The following is a 20,318-nucleotide window of genomic DNA, read 5'->3' as shown; positions in this document are numbered from 1 at the left end:
GCTGCGTAAGACGCTGTGGCCTCTCCCCCTTACTAGAGAGTACTGCACGTTTCTAACGCGTTTGTGCTAGCGTCCCCTTAAGCGGGAGATGGTGCAATTATAATGAAGGGCGCTGTTATAAAATAGGAATGACGTCACATACGGCGCGTGTCATTGGTGGAAGTCAATCGTTCGATTTAGTGCGGCGAGACTGGGCGAATTACACGGCAGATTCACGGTTTACCGATGATTTTTATGCGATACCAACAATTGTTCAAGTGCAATAAGTTATCACAATCGCTTTTAATTTCCCATATTACCTCATTGATCCGAATCCATCACACGTGTCTGAAGGTCCATCACACGTATCTCCGGCGCTTTATGCCCTAGCGCTGACGTCATCGCTCCTCCTAGCGGCCTCTAAGCCCAGTGGAAGCTGTGCGCTCCTGTCACGCGCGCAGGCGTTCTCTCCCTCACCCCACGGTTGAAGTGTCCACCAGGAAGCGAGACAGTTTCTTCGCATTTCCTTTGCTCCAAAATCGCCATTTTATGCAATGCAAACGCATCCGGCTGCTCAATACAATGAACTATCACAATCGCAATTAATTTCGCATAAGTACCTAATTCATAATTAGGATATTCATAATTACTGATGTACACATCAGTACATGTCTCTAACATACTTCATTAAGCAAAAAATTTCAGGGTGCTTAAGCTTCGCCTTTAAGAGTGGAACGCTATAGCATTATCGGGCCCCGTTCGCAGCGCATTTTTTTATGAGAAGGCTTCACTGCAGTATAGAACGTGAGAAAGCCAGCTTACAAAGACCTAGCTTACACCGATCCCCTTAAAGTCGGCTTCACTTTTAAACAGAAATGCATTGCCGGGAAGATGTTTTCCAGGGGCAATATAAGTCGTCTTATATTAAAATGTGAAGGCCCTAGGACTTTTTTATTATTTTAATAATTGTTTGTCATTGCCTCGACGCGCGCACGTCCCAAACGCATTAGGTAGGCTAAGCCTCAATTTGGCTTGCCGTAAAGCCCGCCAGTGTCTAAAAGTAGCGCCAACAACTTCCCTCCTCCTCCGTTTCACTATAGTGCCTTGGAAGTATATTCTAGGCACTATAGTTTCACGGCACCGCTCAGCTTGGCCAGCGCGATCTCGACAGTGGCGCCTTCCATATCGACCCTGCCGTAGCAGACGATGGCTAATGCGCTGCCAGAGGAAATCCGCGGAAAACTCCGATCGCGCGCTGCGGAGCAGTTTTTGAGGCTGATTTTGCTTCGTCAGTTAGTAAGTAACTGGCCTTAATAATACCGTTTTGGAAGCAGCAACGCCACGATGCAAGACGGCGCATTACCAAGTGTGCAGCAAGCTTTCGCGCTCGCCGGATCGTAAAAAAAAAATGCTTTTTGCCCTCGCCTCGTCGGTTGCGGCAACTGAAGACGCAGCAGCTCACCGTCACAATGAAGTTGTTGTCCCTAACACGTTTGATCCGTTTGTGCGTACAGCACTTTCGTCGCACAGGTACGAGGCACTTCCATGGTCACATTTGCAGGTACCATCCTGCCCTACAAGGTCAGCCTGCGGTCATTTACTATCCATGTTTTGCCGTACCTGGCCATTTGTGACATATGTCACAAGATCGGGCATCACAAGGAGCAATGCTCCAATACTCTGGCAGTGAGATTGTCTACATGTGGTCTGCGGCAACACGAAGAGGGTACACATCACCCGAACGCAGAACCGAAGTGCCGCAGTTGTGGTGGTTCTCACTTGGCCACAGCCACAAACTGTCCAAAAAGAGGACAAGTCAACAATAAAATTGACCAAGCCGGCTGCCAAAAGGCAACGTAAGAAACAGCAGTCACAGGGGCGTCAGCACCGCTATCCCGAGAGCGGAACAGAACAAAATTCATCTAGACCCATGATCAAGGCAACGTGCCATAGTTTCTACACCGGGCCACCGGTACCCTCAGCTGCGCAATCAGGTGTCAGCAGAAAAAACACCGCATATCCACGGGGTGAATGATGGGCGAAGCTCCGGAGGGAATCATCGGTAAACCGTGAATCTTCCGTGTAATTCGCCCAGTCTCGCCGCACTAAATCGAACGATTGACTTCCACCAATGACACGCGCCATCTGTGACGTCATTCCTATTTTATAACAGCGCCCTTCATTATAATTGCACCATCTCCCGCTTAAGGGGACGCTAGCACAAACGAGTTAGAAACGTGCAGTACTCTCTAGTAAGGGGGAGAGTACACAGCGTCTTACGCAGCCGTTTACACATGCCGGAACGTGCACCGCGTTTGCCGACGCCATCACATGACTGCTGAGAGAGTATAACCCCCGTATTCATAAACGCTCCTCGACTTGAACTTGACTTGCCACCGCCTTCAACGCGTTTCGAACGCGCTGCCCAAGGCGGTGGCAAGTCAAGTTTAAGTCGAGGAGCGTTTATGAATACGGGGATAAGGCGGAGAGGCCACAGCGTCTTACACCAGCTTCTTACACGGGCCGTAACGCGCTAGCACAAACGCGTTAGAAACGCGCAGTCTTTCGTTAATGTTGGGTATTTATTGTCATCGTGGTGCGTGTGTCCATGTGCGCTTTGTGGCGTAGTGGCTAGCGCCGCGCGTTCGGAAGCGAGGGGTCCCTGGTTTGATTCCGCGCTACGGACACAACTTTCGGAAATTTTTTTTTTCATAAACGTAGACGTGGCTACCTACTACGACTACTACTACTACTACTACTACTACTACTACTACAGAGGAGGGACAGACCCACACCCTAAGGAGCTTCGCCCCTAAAACCACCTTCTCGAATGTAGTTAGACAAGCGAACGCGCACCTAGCAATCTGTTCCAGCAATAGTACAGCGCTTCCCTCAAGCTCAACAATCTCGTCGTCCGCGCCGCAGCCTGCCTCAGAGGGAGGGGCGCAGCGTCCACGAAGGGACGCTGCTCAGCCAACGGTCCTTACATCGCCCAGCGACAATCCATATCTTCCCGCCCCAACGACACTCCACGATCTCAGCTGCGTCTTAAAAATCGTATGGCGCAAATAGAGAAGTACATCCATCAAAGCGTGCAACAGCTTATAAACCGGGCCATAGAAACATGCGTCCACACCATCATGGAGCGTATCATGCTTTCCGGCACGCTCCCTTTTGGCACAACCCCTCCGATAACCGCAGGAGCACCTGCGATACGTACGCCTTGGGTACCATCAAACTTCTGACGCAACAAAGCCTCCCCATGTCTAGCTCTTCCATATCATCACCATGGGCAACTGTCCTGCAGTGGAATTGTTCGCTTCGTAGCGAGAGGGCTGACATGATCACCCGGTTCTCCAGCAAGCAGGACAACACCAGTCCATTGGTCATTTCCCTTCAAGAAGTCAACTGCCCTGCGCTGAGAATAACGGCTACGCCCCGTCTGAAGATCTCGCTGAACCCACGTAGACAGCATTGTAGGTGCGACGAGGAGCTACACACGTGCAATTAGATACGCAACCGTGGTTGTCGGTTGCCGGTTAGAAGTCTCATCACAGCGCACAATCCTCGTCTTCTGCGTCTACGTGGTTCCCAAGAACACAAGGGATAAGTCCAATAGGGCACTCGCTGAGCTCAGCTTCATCTCCCACCTTAAGAAGCTTTATCCGCAAGACACCATATTGTTGTGCGGGGACTTTAACTCTCAGCACGTCACCTGGGGATATAACAAATGCAGCCCGCGTGGCAGGCGCATCATGCAAGATACCTCGGAGTACGGGTTGACATTCCTCAACACGCCCCAAACACACACGAGGCTGGGACAGACAGTTCACCAAGCAGACACATCACCAGATCTTACCTGGAGTACTCGTCCGCTGCTATTTAGATGGGAAATACTGGGCGATTGCATGGGAAGCGATCACTTTTCGATACTCATACGCTTTTGCACAGGCCATGCCAATACGAAAATGAAGCCACACGCCACTACACGGCTAAGCCACTTCACACACTGGGACAAATACCGCGAGTTATTGCATCAGCAGCCTCCAGCCGAGAACATTGAACATCTGGTATCACAGCTATGTGAAGCAAAGCGAAGAGCCACCAAGAACTTACGGGTTCCCTCTGACCACCCAGAGCCTGATGGACATCTGCTCACCTTATGGAATAGAAGGCACCGGATTCTCGCCCAGTACAGGCGGTCTCGTCGTGCTGCTCACCACAAGGCACGGTTGCGCAAAATACAGCGTTCCATTGAAGAATATACGACTATGCTCGCGTCAGACTGCTGGATGTGAATTTGCGAAGCCATCAATGGCCAGACTCATACGTCCAAGGTTTGGGCCATCTTGCGCTCTCTCCACGGTGCCTTTCGATGGGGGCGAAATGCGAAAACATCCGTGTACTTATATTTAGGTGCACGTTAACGAACCCCAGGTGGTCCAAATTTCCGGTGTCCCCCACTACGGCGTACCTCATAATCAGTTCGTGGTTCTGGCACGTAAAACCGCATAATTTAATTTTTTGCGCTCTCTTCTCGGCCAGCGCAAGACCAACAACGGCGCGGCTCGTGTGGCCCTCCGGGAAGGTATGAGCGCTCAGGAACTTGCCCAACAGGCCGCTCAAGTGTTTTTCCCGCAGACGTCTCGGCCCACAGACACCACGTATCAGAAAGATGCACATTTTGAAGATAGCGAGCCACTTACCTTCACTATGATCCAGCACGCCTTGCCGCATGCTAACGCATGTAGTGCTCCAGGAGCCGATGAGGTGTGCGTGGCTCAACTACGCAATTTACCCCTTGAGCACAAGCACGCTCTTCTCGAAGAATGTAATCGAGTTTGGGATACCGGGATACTTCCCTCCACTTGGAAGTTTTCGGTGGTCAAGCCCATTCCGAAGCCTGGTAAGCCACCACATACCTTATCCAACCTCCGCCCGATCTCTTTAACTTCGTGTGTCTGTAAAGTAATGGAGAGCATTGTCAACACACGCTTGATGTGGTACCTTGAAGATCGCGACCTTTTGGCTCCTACAGTGTATGGATTTTGCCCTGGGCTGTCAACAGAAGATGTGCTGCTTCACCTAAGAGAGGACGTCCTCGACTCTAATTCGGTGCACCCACGGGTTGTTGTCGGAGTGGACATACGCAAGGCATTTGATGGCGTCCCACACAACACCATCATGACCAACGTTTATAGATACTTTTTGAAAAAAGTATCTATAAACGTTGATCATGATCAAAGCACGTGCCCTTGGCATTAAAGGGAAAATGTACAACCTCATAGCGGGTTTCCTAGAAGAGCGAAACTACCAAGTCTAAGTTGGTCATGACGCCAGCGCCATACTAACCAACCAAGTAGGCGTCCCCCAGGGCTCGGTGATTTCACCGACCCTGTTTAATATAGCTATGCACCAGCTACCAAGGCGCCTTGCGGACATATCGGCCCTGAAACACGCGGTGTACGCCGACGACGTCACCGTGTGGTCGCTTCAAGGGTCCATCGGTGAGCAGGAGGGCGTCTTACAAAGAGCTCTCGACATTATTCACGACTATGCCATGCAAACGGGTTTACACACCGCCCCAGTCAAAACAGAGTCATTCATGGTGGCCGACCCTTCTTGGCAAACAGGAAGAAAAGCAATATTTTAAACTGTACATCGGTAACCGACCCATCACACGGAAATCTACTATCCGAATACACGGTATGCACGTAGACGTGAACTGCACAGCGAGCACTTGGTTCCAGCACGTTACGAAGACAAGCAAACAAATCCTGCACGCTTTAAGCAGAATCTCTAACCACACCCGCGGAGTAAACGAACGTGAAATGCGGAAGTTCGCACAAGCTTTTCTCGTCTCCCGTATCATGTATAGGCTGCCGTATCATCCAGTCAACCGCACGCAGATGCTCGCACTCGACCGGTTACTTAACGAAGCCAAACGCATTGTTACTGGACTTCCAATGTACACACGCCTCGAAGCGCTCAAGAGCTGTAGTAAGCTGAACAACCTGTCGGAGGTCGTCGACATGCACATCTATACACAGGAGACGAGACTTCGCGCCACAAATGCCGGGCGACACACCCTCATGCTCCTTGGGTATGACGTCCTCACATGGCCCATTTTGCCCAATAAAACGCCGCCGTGGGAAATCACGGCTCTCACCGATGGCAAGCCACTTCCTCTCAATATGGACCCTAATCAGCGAATCCGGCGCCTTGCATATGCCAAGAGGCATGCTAAAGTTACAAGTTCACTCCCCTTGATCGAACGCATCGTATACACGGACGCTGCACTTTCTGCAGACAGCACTAGTGACACTTGTTACGCCAATGCGTGGTACAACCAGACAAATTAATCTCAGAACCGACGCCAGCATATATCAGCAGAAGCAATGTACAGCACCCGCGCAGAGCTAATGGCCATGCTTGATTATTTGGAGTGGGCCCTGGCAACTTCATCTGAAACTGACCCTGTTCACCATCTTGTGTACACAGACTCCCAGGCTGCCCATCGGACATACGCTAATGTTCTTTACACAGATCCCGTACTGCAGAAGATCCGACACCAGGCACGCCTGTTCCGCGAATGCGGTGACGATATTATCATCCACTGGGTCCCAGCGCACTGTGGTATCCCTGGAAACGAGAAGGCTCATAGACTGGCGCGCGCTCATCTCTGCTAACCACCTGAGCTAGCAGATCTGATGGCAGACAAGCATGCGACCAAACAACGACGTGCCGCCTACCTCACAGCAGTGGGCAATCCACTCTCTATACCGTCGCTTCCCTTGAAGGTATTCACACGGCGAGAGTCAGTCTTACTTCGGAGACAGGCACCCTCCTTACTCCTTACTTGCTGAACCGTTTCCACAGGGGTGGCACACCACCACCCATGACTGGGTTCTGTTCCACGTGCAAATGTCGTGCTGATCTCAACCACTTGTGTTGGGAGTGCCCCCTCTACATCCCACCTAGGATTCGTGCCGTGGCCACCATAAAGCCTGGTCTTCTTCTCTGCGGACCCCACGCCTCCGAACCATGCCATCGAGCTCTGGCGAGCACTGCTCTTGTTCCTCCAGGACCCGGCGGCACCACCGGTCGGCGATCGGCTCCGCGACAGCCACAAGAGTCATGCGGCCCCCACTCAGCTGCCTCCAGGATAGAACGGAGGCAGCCTCACCCTTCCCCCTTTGTAATGATGCCCCCTTTTCCACCGCAGCGCCCTTGGCGCTTTCTAATGTGGAATTCATTCATACATTCGCTGTCGGGTTAAAAGGGCGGCGCTTAGCCGGAAACATTGCTCGCAAGTCTCGGAAGGCTCGATCTGACGATAGCCATCCGCACTTTCCTCCGACTTCTTCATAAAGTGAATAATGGCTGTTAATATTTAATAAATAATATAACTATCTAGTTTTACATTGTGATTCTTTCTGCAGTGCGGTTTACTTCCGCTTCGTCCAGAAATTATTTAGAAAAGGCGAAACAGTATCATCGCTCACAGGCGATGTTTGCAGTATCTCTTCGTACTAAGAAAAAAGGGAACGCAGGCACATGGGGGCCTGCTGCTGACATAGATGCGGATTGTGACAGCGCTGGTACGGATACGAAGACAAAAATTATGGTTGATCCCCCTTTCATAGGAATCGGTAGAACACGAAAGCGAAACGTGTCTTCGCAGAAGCTTCGTGAACTCATGGTCCGCTGCAGCGAAAGGCGCACGATTTGCGGGCCTTGTTGCAGGTTTGCGTGGCGCGCGCCGTCCTGCTGGCAAGTGGCTTCGGCCAAGCTGCGAGCATTCTGGTGCGGCTCCGTAGTTTCTACGGCAGCCAGTCGAACTGCGACGCGCTCAGCTACAGGAATGTGAGTGGCAGAGTTCGCACCGTGCGCCGCGAACGCGCGAAGGCATTCTGCTTCACGCTGGCGTGTCTCTTGCCGGAGCAAAGCGAGATTCGCCCGGCGACGTCGTTGCCTTTCTGCGCCTTTTAGCGCAGCAGTTGTCTTAGGTGGTGCCATCGCAAGTGAAACGCGATGCACGTTGAAGCCGCAATCCGTAGGCGACGAGGCACCACTGGCTAATCCGACGCTAACTGCCTACACGAGGCCACAGAAGTACATGGATTTGTCTTATCTTCGTTCTTGTGGATATATACGTTCTTGTGACTATGTTTATTGAGCTTCATATGCCTTCATTGTCGTAAATTTCCGAGAAATGTATACTTTTCCAAGTGCGGAATTCGCTGCGAACACACCCAATCGCTACTTATTACAACGGTTCAGCTTGGTGAGGTGGCCAAATCGAAACGCGCCAAGCGTCTCAATGCACTAGCTTGCCCGTGATAAATCCATAAGGGCGTTTTATGTCGCGTGTCAAGGCGTTCGTCTGTAGCGTAATGGTTTCAACGTCGGGCTACTCTTACAAAGTTCCTGTGTTCCACTCCTGCCGTCGGACAATAATAATGTTTTTATTGTATGATTATTTATTGTATAATTATTGTACAAAACTATGCACGAGGCTATTATTGGTTGTTTGGCTACACAGCGTTGAACCCTACGCTGTGCTGTGACTACCGCAGCGCTCCCTGTCGGCGCTCGATAGTGTCACAATGTTTCACCGCTCCTAGATGGCGACTGCCACATCCGTTGCCGCAAATCAGTCGTGTTAAAAAAGACTAATCTTTGAGGCCGGGGGCACTTATTGTACCCACTGACAGGAATGAATGAATTCTGGGGTTTTACGTGCCGAAACAGGTTCTCATTATGAGACATGTGCACGCCGTAGTGGAGTTCTCCGGATTAATTTTGACCACCTGGGGTTTTTTAACGTGCACTACAACGCAAGCACACGGCAAAGTTTTTGCATGGCGCCTCCATCGAAATGCGGCCGCCGCGGCCGGGTTTCAGACAAGTGTATTCGCGAGCGCCTACCATAAATTTACTATATTCCAGCAGCGCGAAAAAATTGTGGGATTGAAAACTCTATGCGGATGCACTTTTGTTGTTTAGAAGCGTTTTATTTATGTTGCGCTTGTTGTCACAGAAGTACCACACAAGAATGTCTCACATGCAGTGCTTCTCAGACATTCGCTTGCAGATTTCCGGCGAGCTATAAACGGCCTACACATATTTGTTTCACCGTTGCACTACTCACACTTAACGTACTACAACTGACACAAAAAGGGTAAAGTAAGAATCACATTGCGTGAGCTGGTTCGCACTCTTTACGCATCGAACGACAATATACTGGTTTATACAGCGTGCTTCAGCTAACGCGTGTCAATATTTAAAAAAAAATGCACATGTGCGCCACGAGAATGCAGCCGACATAGTATTGTTCGTGGTGCTCTTGAGCAACTCACAAGCATGTTTTACAAGTAGCTTAGTTAACTAACATTAATTAATTAACCAACTTCTAAAGTATTGCTTTAAACGCAATATCTTCATAGAGGACTTGTAGTCTATTGAGAAATATCCAAATAATTTTTTGCCGAAATGATAGCTACTGTGCTTTTAATTTTGGGGCGCTGCAACAAAGCGTGCGACAGATTAACAAAAAACAAAGTGCCGCATGAATAGGCACTTGCGCGCAATGACATTAGTGTCCTCAAACATGCTACGAACCAATGTTGTCTGACTGATCGATATTTTAGTGCTGTTTTTTTGTTTTGTTTTTTTTGGATAGAGAGCAAAATGCTCTAAAATATAATTACATTGTGCACCCTCACGTGGAATAATTCAGCGTAGTGGCGCCTGTACGCGTATGGAGCACGCGCGTACTGAGCCACGTGTCTATCATCTTTGTCAGAGGAGGACTGTGATGCTGGCCACCTTTGCACTCTGTGGTTTCGCTAACCTGTGCTCCGTGGGCATCGCTCTGGGCGTCCTCGGGGCCCTCTGTCCCGAGCGGCTGTCCACCTTCGCTGGGCTCGGATTCCGTGCCATGTGGGCCGGCTGCACAGCTTCCATTCTCAACGCTTGCGTCGTCGGTGAGTGCGATGCTCGTGACTATAGCTACATTACCTGAACATCCCTGTACCCATGGTTTACATTACTTTACTGGGTCTTCAACAGTGACGCTTCAATGAAAGCTGGCTTCTTCATACACTGAAACCATTGCTCTCGATTTACTGATCACATCAGTTCGTTAATTAGCTTTTTATTACGGGGTTCAACACTGATGCTAAAATGTCAGTACTGCAGAAGGGCAGCACAGGAGGCAAGAAAAGATAACGCGATTTTAAAAGCCCTGTCCGTTGTTGGAAAATTGGTCAACAAAATACATCTTCCGCCACTTCGATTCATAAAGTTGCCGCACTAAGATCGCATTGCCCTTGCTTTCCGCCTCATTTGGTTTACTTAAGTCAACGGGCTTCACCGGCAGTGCATGGCACTTATCATGTTAGCTCGCGCATTTCAACTGGCAGTGACCGACTGCTGTTATCGGTACTTACGTGCCATGACAGATTGGACGCCTCAAGAGGGGTATGGTATTATAGTGAAATTCCACTATATTCTCGAATTGTGCAATGGTGGCGCTTTCATCCAATCAGCGAGGCCGTATCGGCCATATTGGTCAAGCAGAGCTGACAAGATGATGAATTGAACAATATGACAGAATTTGACATACTACACAGCATATATATATATATATATATATATATATATATATATATATATATTGTCGTGAACAAACCATTGAAGAAGTAGTACCCAGCGTCGGCGAGACAGACAGCTGAACAAAGTGGCGTGCCAAATGTCAAGCCGCCGTCCTCAGCCTCTACTTCTTCGTCAGCGCCCGCATCTTGCAGAGCGTACGTCCCAGTCATAACTTCTTTCTCAGCGCTGGCTCGTGCCACCTGGCGGCATTATTCCGCCGCCAAAAGGAAAGCATCGACCCGATGCTTATTAAACTAGAAAGTGGAAGTGTGGAAATCATGTGAGAGTGGGTCTGCGCCGTCTTAACGCGCGACATACGGTTTGAGGCCAACAACATGCACTATCTCTGAGTGGTGCTGGCGACGCCGAGACGACGCGGCACCGTCCAGAATGACCTCATAGTTAACTTCTCTAATGCGGCGTATCGCTTTGTAGGGCCCAAAGTATCGACTAAGCAGCTTCCCAGACAACCCCTGGCGACGGATTGGAGTCCACACCCCGACTTGGTCACCTGCAGCTGTACTCGACTTGCCGATGTCGAAGGGTGTAGCGTCGTGCGTCTGTACTCTGCTTGTTCATGATGCGTTTGCGCGCGAATTGACGAGCTTGCTCTGCGCGTTAAGTAGGGAGCTTTAGTATAGCGGAAAATAGCAAACGCAAGGATTTAGCGTTAGCGTTGCGTGCTGCAAACTGCGCATGCAGAGAACGTAAACGTAGCCAGAACACTTACGTACGTACGCTATTTCCGGAATATAGCGTTCAACGCTAACGCACGCAAGGGATTCCGTACGTAGGGCAAGATGGCGGCGCCTGTTGAAGCGAGAGCCGTCCACTTCGGATCTATCGAGTCGTAGGACTGCACTGTTCGGTTAATTCGTTCAGCACTAATGCTCGTGTTTGCTTTAGATTTGTGTGATGATGCTTCGACAGCGGCGTACATGTGACAAATGGGCGTCGTTTTTGATATACGTTCTCGATTAGCGGCGGAGTAGGCTTAACGAGAGGGTTTGCTCATGTTTGCTGTATCCGCTTCGAGATGGCGCCCAAGTATATTTGCGCTAGCATTAGCGTTTTGCTACGTTCCGCTATTCTAAAACCATACCTTGTACCGCGCAGTGCAGCCTTTCTTTGCGTTAGCGTTGCGTCGCACGCTAACGCAAGCGTTTTCCGCTATACTAAACCTTCCTAGTTTCTTGGCGTCGGAAGTAAGTGATGCGTCGGTGTCGTGCGGGAGCATAGCGTCGAACCTCGCGCCCGTAGACAAGACGGAACGGTGTGAATCGTGTGGTTTCTTGAATGGTGATGTTGTACACGAATGTAGCGTACGGCAGGACTCGATCCCATGTTTTATGTTGGACGTCTACATACATAGATAGCATTTCAGCAATGGTTTTGTTTAGCCGTTCCGTCAGTCCGTTGGTCTGCAGATGATAGGTGGCGCCTTGCGATGCTGCGTGTAGCTCAGCTTGAAAATGTCCTCTATCAGTTGGGCTGTAGAGGCAGTTCCTCTGTCAGTGATATATGATGGGGCACCATGTCTGATGACCAGAGGCCGGATCTTTAGGCACTAAAAAAGCGCGTTCTAGGCACCAAAAATAGGCAGGCAAAGCAGCGTTTTAGGCCTCCAACGTCGTAAATATAGGCACAATAAATGTTTACATAAATGCAAATAATTTCAAACGAAGACGTGCGCGACCTGTGTCTACGACAGGAAAACAAGAAATGTTATTGTTTATGATGGCACAAAGGCGCCAACAGTTGAACATAGCCGTGCAATTGTCCCACAAAACTGCTGGACTAATGACCATCATTTGTCGTAATTCCACAAGCACACTGCTCATATTAGTGTTCAACGGCCACTGTACTCGAGCGTTGCATAAAGTGAAACAAGCATGAAAAAGAATACTTGCAAGCTGGGAATACTGATTAAAAATGCGTTACTTTATGTCTGCCTGACGCAATTAAGTTAACACACAACAAAAACAGACAAATAATAAATGCAAGAGAGACTCATACCACCGACCTCTCTTATGAATACAAATAATACTAGATTTGCAGAGAATATGAACTTTATTTTACCCTGCGTTCGCACCAACTACGGCAAGCAGTCATTACACTTTTCAGCTTTATCTCTCTGGAACACATTACCATTTCCTTTAAAATTGTTAAAATCTCACAGGTTTCATACAGAACTTAAGCGCTTTCTTTTAGCTTTATGCGACTCTCATTTTTTAGTGTAGTATGTTTTTTTTCTCTTCTTTTCTAACTTTTTTTTTAACTTTAATCGTGTTTCTCTATTTCCTGCATTCTTTTCATCTTCTTGGAAATGGACCCTTTGTAGTTCTTCTCCCTATTATTGTCTAAACTGCAGCCTTGTTCTTATGCATTAAACTGCTGCATTTTTTTATTTTTTTCATTTTATGCCTTGTCTTTTAAAACCTGTATTATCGTAAACTTTACATGTTGCCATTGTTTGTATTATTAACTCTTGTCATCATGCATAGGAGGTCCCATTTCAGTTTTTAACTACGGGACCTCCTTCTGTATATACTTACCATGTAATTAACCCCGTTTTTGTATTGAATAAACTGATTCTGATTCTGATTCTGACTACAATTTATTAAGAAATTAACATGTTCTTACATGAGGAATGTTAGGTACAACTCTGGCAATTTTCTCATATACAATGACATTATCGGAATTGTACAGTCGAAATGCCCCAACACTGCCAAATACACTTCCGCCCATTTGAAGTGCACGTGTTCGAAGAAATCTGCTTGGAGAGCACGCGGAATGTAGTCTAAGAATCACGGTGAAGATTGTGGAAACAATAGCAAACTACCACCATCTCCAAATTTTTGGATTTAAAATTGTTCCTCTTGTCACTGAGAATGATCTACGCTGAGAAGGAACGTTCGACGGCAGTGAACACCTTAAAAAGTAAATTACAAACAAAACAAAAGCCGCGTGCACATCACATTTTTCTTTCTTCTTTTGCTGTTTACTCGCCTTTTCCCTGATGGCTCTCCGCGGTTTCGCATTCGCCAACCGCGGCGCGTCCCATTTCCTGCTGCTAGGGGTTGCTTTCCGCAAGTTGGTTGAACTAGATGACTAGGTTGAACTGCATAGAGTTACGAACAGTCAATGTTGCGCGGCAACATGAATAAAGGCCTCTAACTGCACTTGAAAGCGAAACTTGAGGCTAAATAGTGTTCATATAGGCGCCGATATTGAAAATAGGCATTTATAGGCATTTATAGGAATTTAGGCACGAACGCCAAAATAGGCGTTCGTGCCTAAATAGGCACTATAGGCACTTATAGGCACTATAAAAACACTACAGAAGCCCTTCTTAACCTCTAATTCATGCTCATAAAAATGGGGTGATAGGAAAGCAAGGAACAAAAAAGGCATTTGCCTAAAATGTGGTCTTTACTGATGACTATGTTATCTATAAAGAACTGGGCAACTTCGTAGGCCGTGGCACGTTGCACAGCTTTCGTCTCGGCGTAGCGTGTTAGATAGTTTTTGGCGACTATTTTTCACTTGTTTCCGCTAGCTGACAAGGGAAAGGGTCCCAGAAGGTCCATGCCGACTTGATCAAACGGCGCGCTAGGTGATGCAATGGGTTGGAGTAAGCCCCCTGGGTTTTAAAGATGCAAATTCCTGCGTTGACACTCACGGTAGCTTTGCACGTAATGCTTGACCGTGTTAGAATGTTTGGGCCAGTAGTACGTCTGGCGTACTCTTGCAAGAGTACGTGAAATTCCCAAGTGTCCAGATGTGGGCTCATCATGGCAGGCTAGGGGAATGTCATCACGGAGGGCGGCAGGTACGACCAGTAGATACTCTTTGTCGCTGGCACTCGAGCTTTAGGGGCGAAGCACCTTAGCCGAGCCTTGCCCCTCGTCGTCCGTTGTCCGTCCGTAGCTCTGGTTTGCATGGAGACCGCTAGGGGCGCTGCGGTGCAGAAGGGCTATTTGAGGCTCGAGCCGGTTGCCTAAGGACGAAAAAATATCGGAACAAATATTCGGAACTAGATGAGACATGTGTATGCTGCAGTAAAGATCCAGAGACCACTCAGCACATCCTAATGGAATGCGACGGGATCCACCCAGCGAGAACCGTAGGTAACGTGCAACTCCCAGAAGCGCTTGGGTTTAAAGTGGAAGGAAACATAAACAGATCAGCCGTAGAGATCAGCAAGAGACGATTAGAGTACTGGTGGAAAAAAAGCAGGGAAAAGATGGATACGACCTGATCTCTTAAAATCATAGGCAGCGGTACAAGCTAAATTTTTGAAAAAGGTATACAAAAATGCGAGATAAAGAACATGTGTAGTATACCTGATTAAATCAAGCAGGCTAGGTGACTATTTGTCGCCACCCCGTTTCAAAGGGGATGCCAATAAATCATCATCGCTATATAAGCGCTGTATATACTGCACACATGTACAGTATATGAATATATATACTGTACTGTAAAATAAGGAGCAGTGGGGCTGTGGAAAAAAGAGGGAGAACTACGACGAGGGAGATAAGCCTTGATTCGGTGCTTGATCGGCTGTGTTACCTCTCGCTGCTCTATCGTGCTAGTCGCGAACGCTTACTTCCAAAGTGCTTCGCGACAGTATATATATATATATATATATATATATATATATATATATATATATATATATATTGTAAAGGAAAGAACAGGAGGCAGAGACACTGCACCCGTTCACTGGGCCGGCTGTTCTATTCCTCTTCTTTTTTCCTTTTTGTCTCGTGTTACGGAGCTTGTGCTTCCGCTTCATTACACTCGGCCACACTGTATTTTTGAAACTCAGTGCACAGCCAGATCAGATTTGTCAGTGGACCCTCTTCTTGAGACGAGCCACGTGGACAGCAAAAGTGTTCTTTCTTCTCCTGTCCAAGGTTCCCTGTTGATCCAGAGTGCGAACACGCCAAGTGTTCTTCCCCAGGCGTTCTGTGATCACAAAGGGAACCTCAAATTTCACGCAAAGCTTCTTGCCCGGTGGTCGACTACCTCGTTGGACCCACACCTCATCTTCTATCTGGTACTGCGGCGCGGGACGATGGCGACGGTCGTAATAACGCTTTTGAACGTCTTGGGCTCTCGCGGCACTCTTGCGAGCTTCTTCTCGAATATTGGGGCATAATGTCTCTCGCGCGACGGGGCGTCCAAGTCTGATCGGGGTATTCAAATTGAGCGCGTTAAGGCGGGGCAGCTGGCCATAGACTATTTCGTACGGCGATGTCCCAGCTGAGTTCTGTAGTGAAGTGTTCATTGAGTAAGCAGCAGCCTGGAGATGTCCGTCCCAATCTGCTTCTCCCGGCTTACTATTTCTGCAGTAGGGAGCCAAACGAGCTTGAATTATCTGATTAGCTCTCTCCGTCAGGCCGGTTGCTTGCGGATGGTACGCTGAGGCATAGTGGTGCTCAACTCTTGCATGGCGTAGGTAGGCACGGAGTTCGGAGCTGCGGAAGGTCGGATATTAGTTTGTTCGGAAGACCATGCCTCAGTTCAAATCGGTCTCTCAAAAATCTTGTCACGTAGCTGGGTGCCAGAGAAGGCACGGTGGCCACCTCCACAAATTTGGATAGATGGTCAACAGCAATGAGGATGTAGCGATTGCCAGCCGCTGTCGTTGGTAGGGGGCCAACATGGTCGGTGCCAACTGTGTGAAATATGGTAGCAGGAGGTGGAATGGGTGTGAGTAGCCCAGGCTGGCACCCTGGAAACCGCATGTGTCGTTGGCATATTTCGCAGCTAGCGGCGTAATCACGAACACTCTTACTCATTTTGGGCCACCAGAAGCGCTCCTGTACTTTTTTTAGTGTCGCTCGCTGACCTATGTGTCCGCATTCAGGTGTATCGTGGATGGCGTGAAGAATACCAGGCCGCAACGAAGCAGGGATGACTAGAAGGTGTTCTTCAACTTGCCACTTATTCTTCCATAGACGACGATAGAGAGTTGCGTCACGCACGACAAATTTGTTGCTGTTCTGTGCGTCCGCAAGTGAAGCTATGATGGCCGCCACGTCAGTCTCTTGGCGGTGGGCCTCGGTGATGTCTTGCTGTGAAAATAATATCCAGGCTTCCTTCATTCCAGGCGAGTCGTCCCCACTAGGATTTATTGCTTCAGGTGTTGCTTTGAGAACATCCATGAAATTGCAGCATTATCTGTTACCACCGTGAAATGCCGACCAAGCCGATAGTGTCTAAATTTGTCGTCAACGCTCCACACAACATCTAGGCATTCCAACTCGTTGGAGTGGTAGTGACTTTCAGCATCTAAAAGTTTTCGGCTGGCATAGGCGACAACATGCTCAGCACCATCTGGGTCGCGCTGCACAAGTACTGCTCCGACTCCAACCTGGCTAGCATCTATGTGCACCTCTGTGGTTCAGTCTTCATTGAAGTGGCTCAGTACAGCGCAGTCGGTCAGCTGATGTTTGAGCGATTGGAACGCACATTCCTGTGATTGGCCCCGTTTAAACTGCGTATTTTCTTGAGCAGGTCAGTAAGGGGAGCAGCTATCGAAGCGAAGTTGTCAACAAACTTTCGCAGATAAGACGCGGCGATGCCCAAAAATGACTGCAGCTGCTTAATGCACGCCGAAGTGGGGAAGTTCGTAACGGCTGCTATCCTTTCACGGAGAGGCTGTACGCCTTTCTCAGAGATGGAGTAACCCAGATACGAGATGGCTGTAAGTCCAAATTGGCATTTCTCACGGTTTAGTCGGAATTAGAGCATTGCACGGGCTCGGGCTTACCTGAAAGCCCGGGCCCGGCCCGGCCCGTAGGCCGGGTCGGGCCAGGTAGGGCAGTTTTTTCACGGGCTCGGGCCGGGCTCGGGCACGGCATGAGCTTTCTTACCCGTGCCCGGGCCGGGCTCGGACTTTCTGGTGGTGTGCATGTAACGTGCAGCGAGTTATCCTCGCGCGTCTGGACTCTGAAAAACCTGTTGCCCCGGTGCAGCTGGAAGCTAGCAGTGCTACTCCTATGCTACTCCCTTTTCTTCTTCCGTCGTATTTTGCGCTGTTTGAACAGAATGTAAAAGTCCAGAAAGACCTAAGTCGCCTCAAACCAAAGGATACCACTGTATTCCTTACCTAAATCAATGTAATTAATGCTTTCAGCGCGGTGTAAGCACGTTCGCGACTTGCCGATTCTTCAAGGGCGAATTGGTAAAATGATTACTGGTAAGATAAGATAATTCGTCCCGCGGCTGAAATATGGCACGCGTCCATCTATGATTGCACGCATGTTCTCAACCGGCCGCCTAGCAGCAGCGCATTACGTTGCACCATGGAGGAACGAGAAGCTTTCTCCATTTACTGCATCCATGCGCTGCACTCAGGACCTGTCGTGGCGTGGAGATCAGTGGTCGTGGCTGCGCTTCGGCTAGAGTGTACTCGAATACGGTTGAGTGGGACGAGCGGCTGGGGCGGCGCATGCTTGGCAGTGAGGCGCCCGACGTGGAAAAATACTGTGGCGGCGTGGCGATAGAAGTGGATTGGGCGGCATCAAAGTTGCGCCGTTGAAAAGTGCTGGCGATACTGCTCGGCAGGGTCATTCGTACTACTTCGCGCGCTGGTATTTGCGTTCAGACCGCTCAAATAGTGTTCATAATGGCATATGACATGTATTTATGCATTAAGAATAAGTTCGTTTCATTATCTTCTTTATTTTATTTTTTGATGCCATTCGGTGGTCTTTTTCGGTCTCGGGTCGGGTTCGCGCCGGTATCGAGCCGGGCTCGGGCCGTGCTCGGGTCTAAGGTAAAGGGGTGGCGGGCCAGGCCGGGCGGGTAACGTAGATTATTTCCGGGCCCGGGCCGGGCCCGGGTCTCGCCATAAAACTTTTGGTCGGGCTCAGGTGGGTAGCCCGACGTAAAATTGGACCAGGGCCGGGTTGGGGCTGAAAAAATAGGCCCGTGCAGTGCTCTAGTCGGAATCCAGCGTTGTAGAGCCTCTCAAGAACTTCGTCTAGGTTCCGAAGATGTTCTTCTTCTGTTGTGCCCACAACTAAGATATCATCGAGGTACACAACACAGCCGTGATCCTTAACGTAACAGGATCACAACACAGCCGTGATCCTGTTACGATTGACATGTCACGCCACATGTCAAAAAGGATTACGATTGACGTATGACAGCCCGTTCATTACGATAGACATGTGACGCCCTGCAAGGGGAATTATCGGAGGCCCATGCCTAAACCAACAAAGGATGAACCCCTGATTTGCTATGGTTGTCTCGAGTGATCCTCAATCTGGCGGGGGAGTCGCAGTGATATATGGGCCCCTTTGTGTGTGTGCGCGCCCTGCAGGCGAGGAGTTCCGCCTTCTCCAAACTGTGTACCACCGAGGCCTCGTGTCGCGTTGTTTACGACATCTTTTGCGTATTTGCGCCCAGACAAAGCCCAGAGAGCGAACGATGCACGACAGAAGCCTCAAGCCCCGGAAACGTCGCCTAGGAGAGAGGGAGCTGTTGCCGCACCCCCGACTGGACTCATTATACCTGTCACGTGACTTTGACGTGAGCGAAATCCCACCTACGATGTTAGCAGGCCTATTTAAGCGGCCGCGCCATATATTTTATCATTTATTCTCTTCTTTTCAATCCTTCATCAACTCTGAAATGAACTGTGCAAGTTTCGCACTAAGAAATCGTCTTGCCCCTGCCTGGTCGCTATGGTCTACCGGACGCCTGCTGTCTGCCGAGAACGCCACGCTACCCAGTAGTAACGCCGGTCGAGCTTGAAGGAACCGGCGTCGCAACAGGGCCCAGCACGTTCCAGCGCGCTATCAACACCGTGCTATGTCCTGTTGCGACGCGTGTTCATAGCGCACTGGAACGTGCTGGGAGCTGTCCGTAAGCCGAAGAGCATACGGTTGAACTCGTAAAGGCCTGTTGGTGTAGGGAACGCGGTTTTACATTTGTCTTCTTCTGCGACATTGATTTGCCAATACCGAGCCCGCAGGTCTAACGACGAAAGGAATATTGCATTCTGTACTGTATCAACGGCATCGTCAATGTGGGGCAGTGGGTAGGAGTCCGGTATAGTATGTTTGTTGACAGGGGCGTAGCCACAAATTTTTTGCGGGGGGGGGGGGGGGGGGTTCACCGGCCCGACCGGGGGGGGGGGGGGGGGGCAAGCTTCTGCTTTCCTCTAGGTCACGTGATCGATAATAAATAGCGGTAGTGTAAGCAGACTATATATACATGTATATCAAAGACATGGGACCGCCTCCTCCCCTCCCCCCCCCCCCCCCTCGCGTGTGCGTGTGCTTGTGAAGAAATTAAGTAAAAAGTAAAGTAAGCTCAGTAAATACAGTAAGTACGACAGGTACAGTGGGCGTTTGGAGCAACGGTCTCTCATCGCGCTACTGACTGGACAAGTCTTCGAAAACGCATCATTGAGACGACCCGTGCAATCGGAGAAGACATCATTAATTGTTAATTTCCGTTAAGCGTAGATGGCGTCGTCCTCGTCGGGGCGAATTGCGTTTCACAAGTCAAGGACGGCTATACGCGTGAAAATGCACGTGTGACCAGGCTATACCTACTCCCATAGCAATAGCTTGTTCGCTGCGTCTTTGCGCTAGAAAACTTAAATACGCGCAAAAACGCGTAAGGCTTTTTCGAAGCTTTCGTCGCCCTGCTCCCTC

Source organism: Dermacentor silvarum, chromosome 2 (assembly GCF_013339745.2).
Source record: "Dermacentor silvarum isolate Dsil-2018 chromosome 2, BIME_Dsil_1.4, whole genome shotgun sequence".
In the NCBI taxonomy this organism is placed as follows: Eukaryota; Metazoa; Arthropoda; class Arachnida; order Ixodida; family Ixodidae; genus Dermacentor; species Dermacentor silvarum.
Note: the sequence above shows the minus strand (reverse complement) of the source record.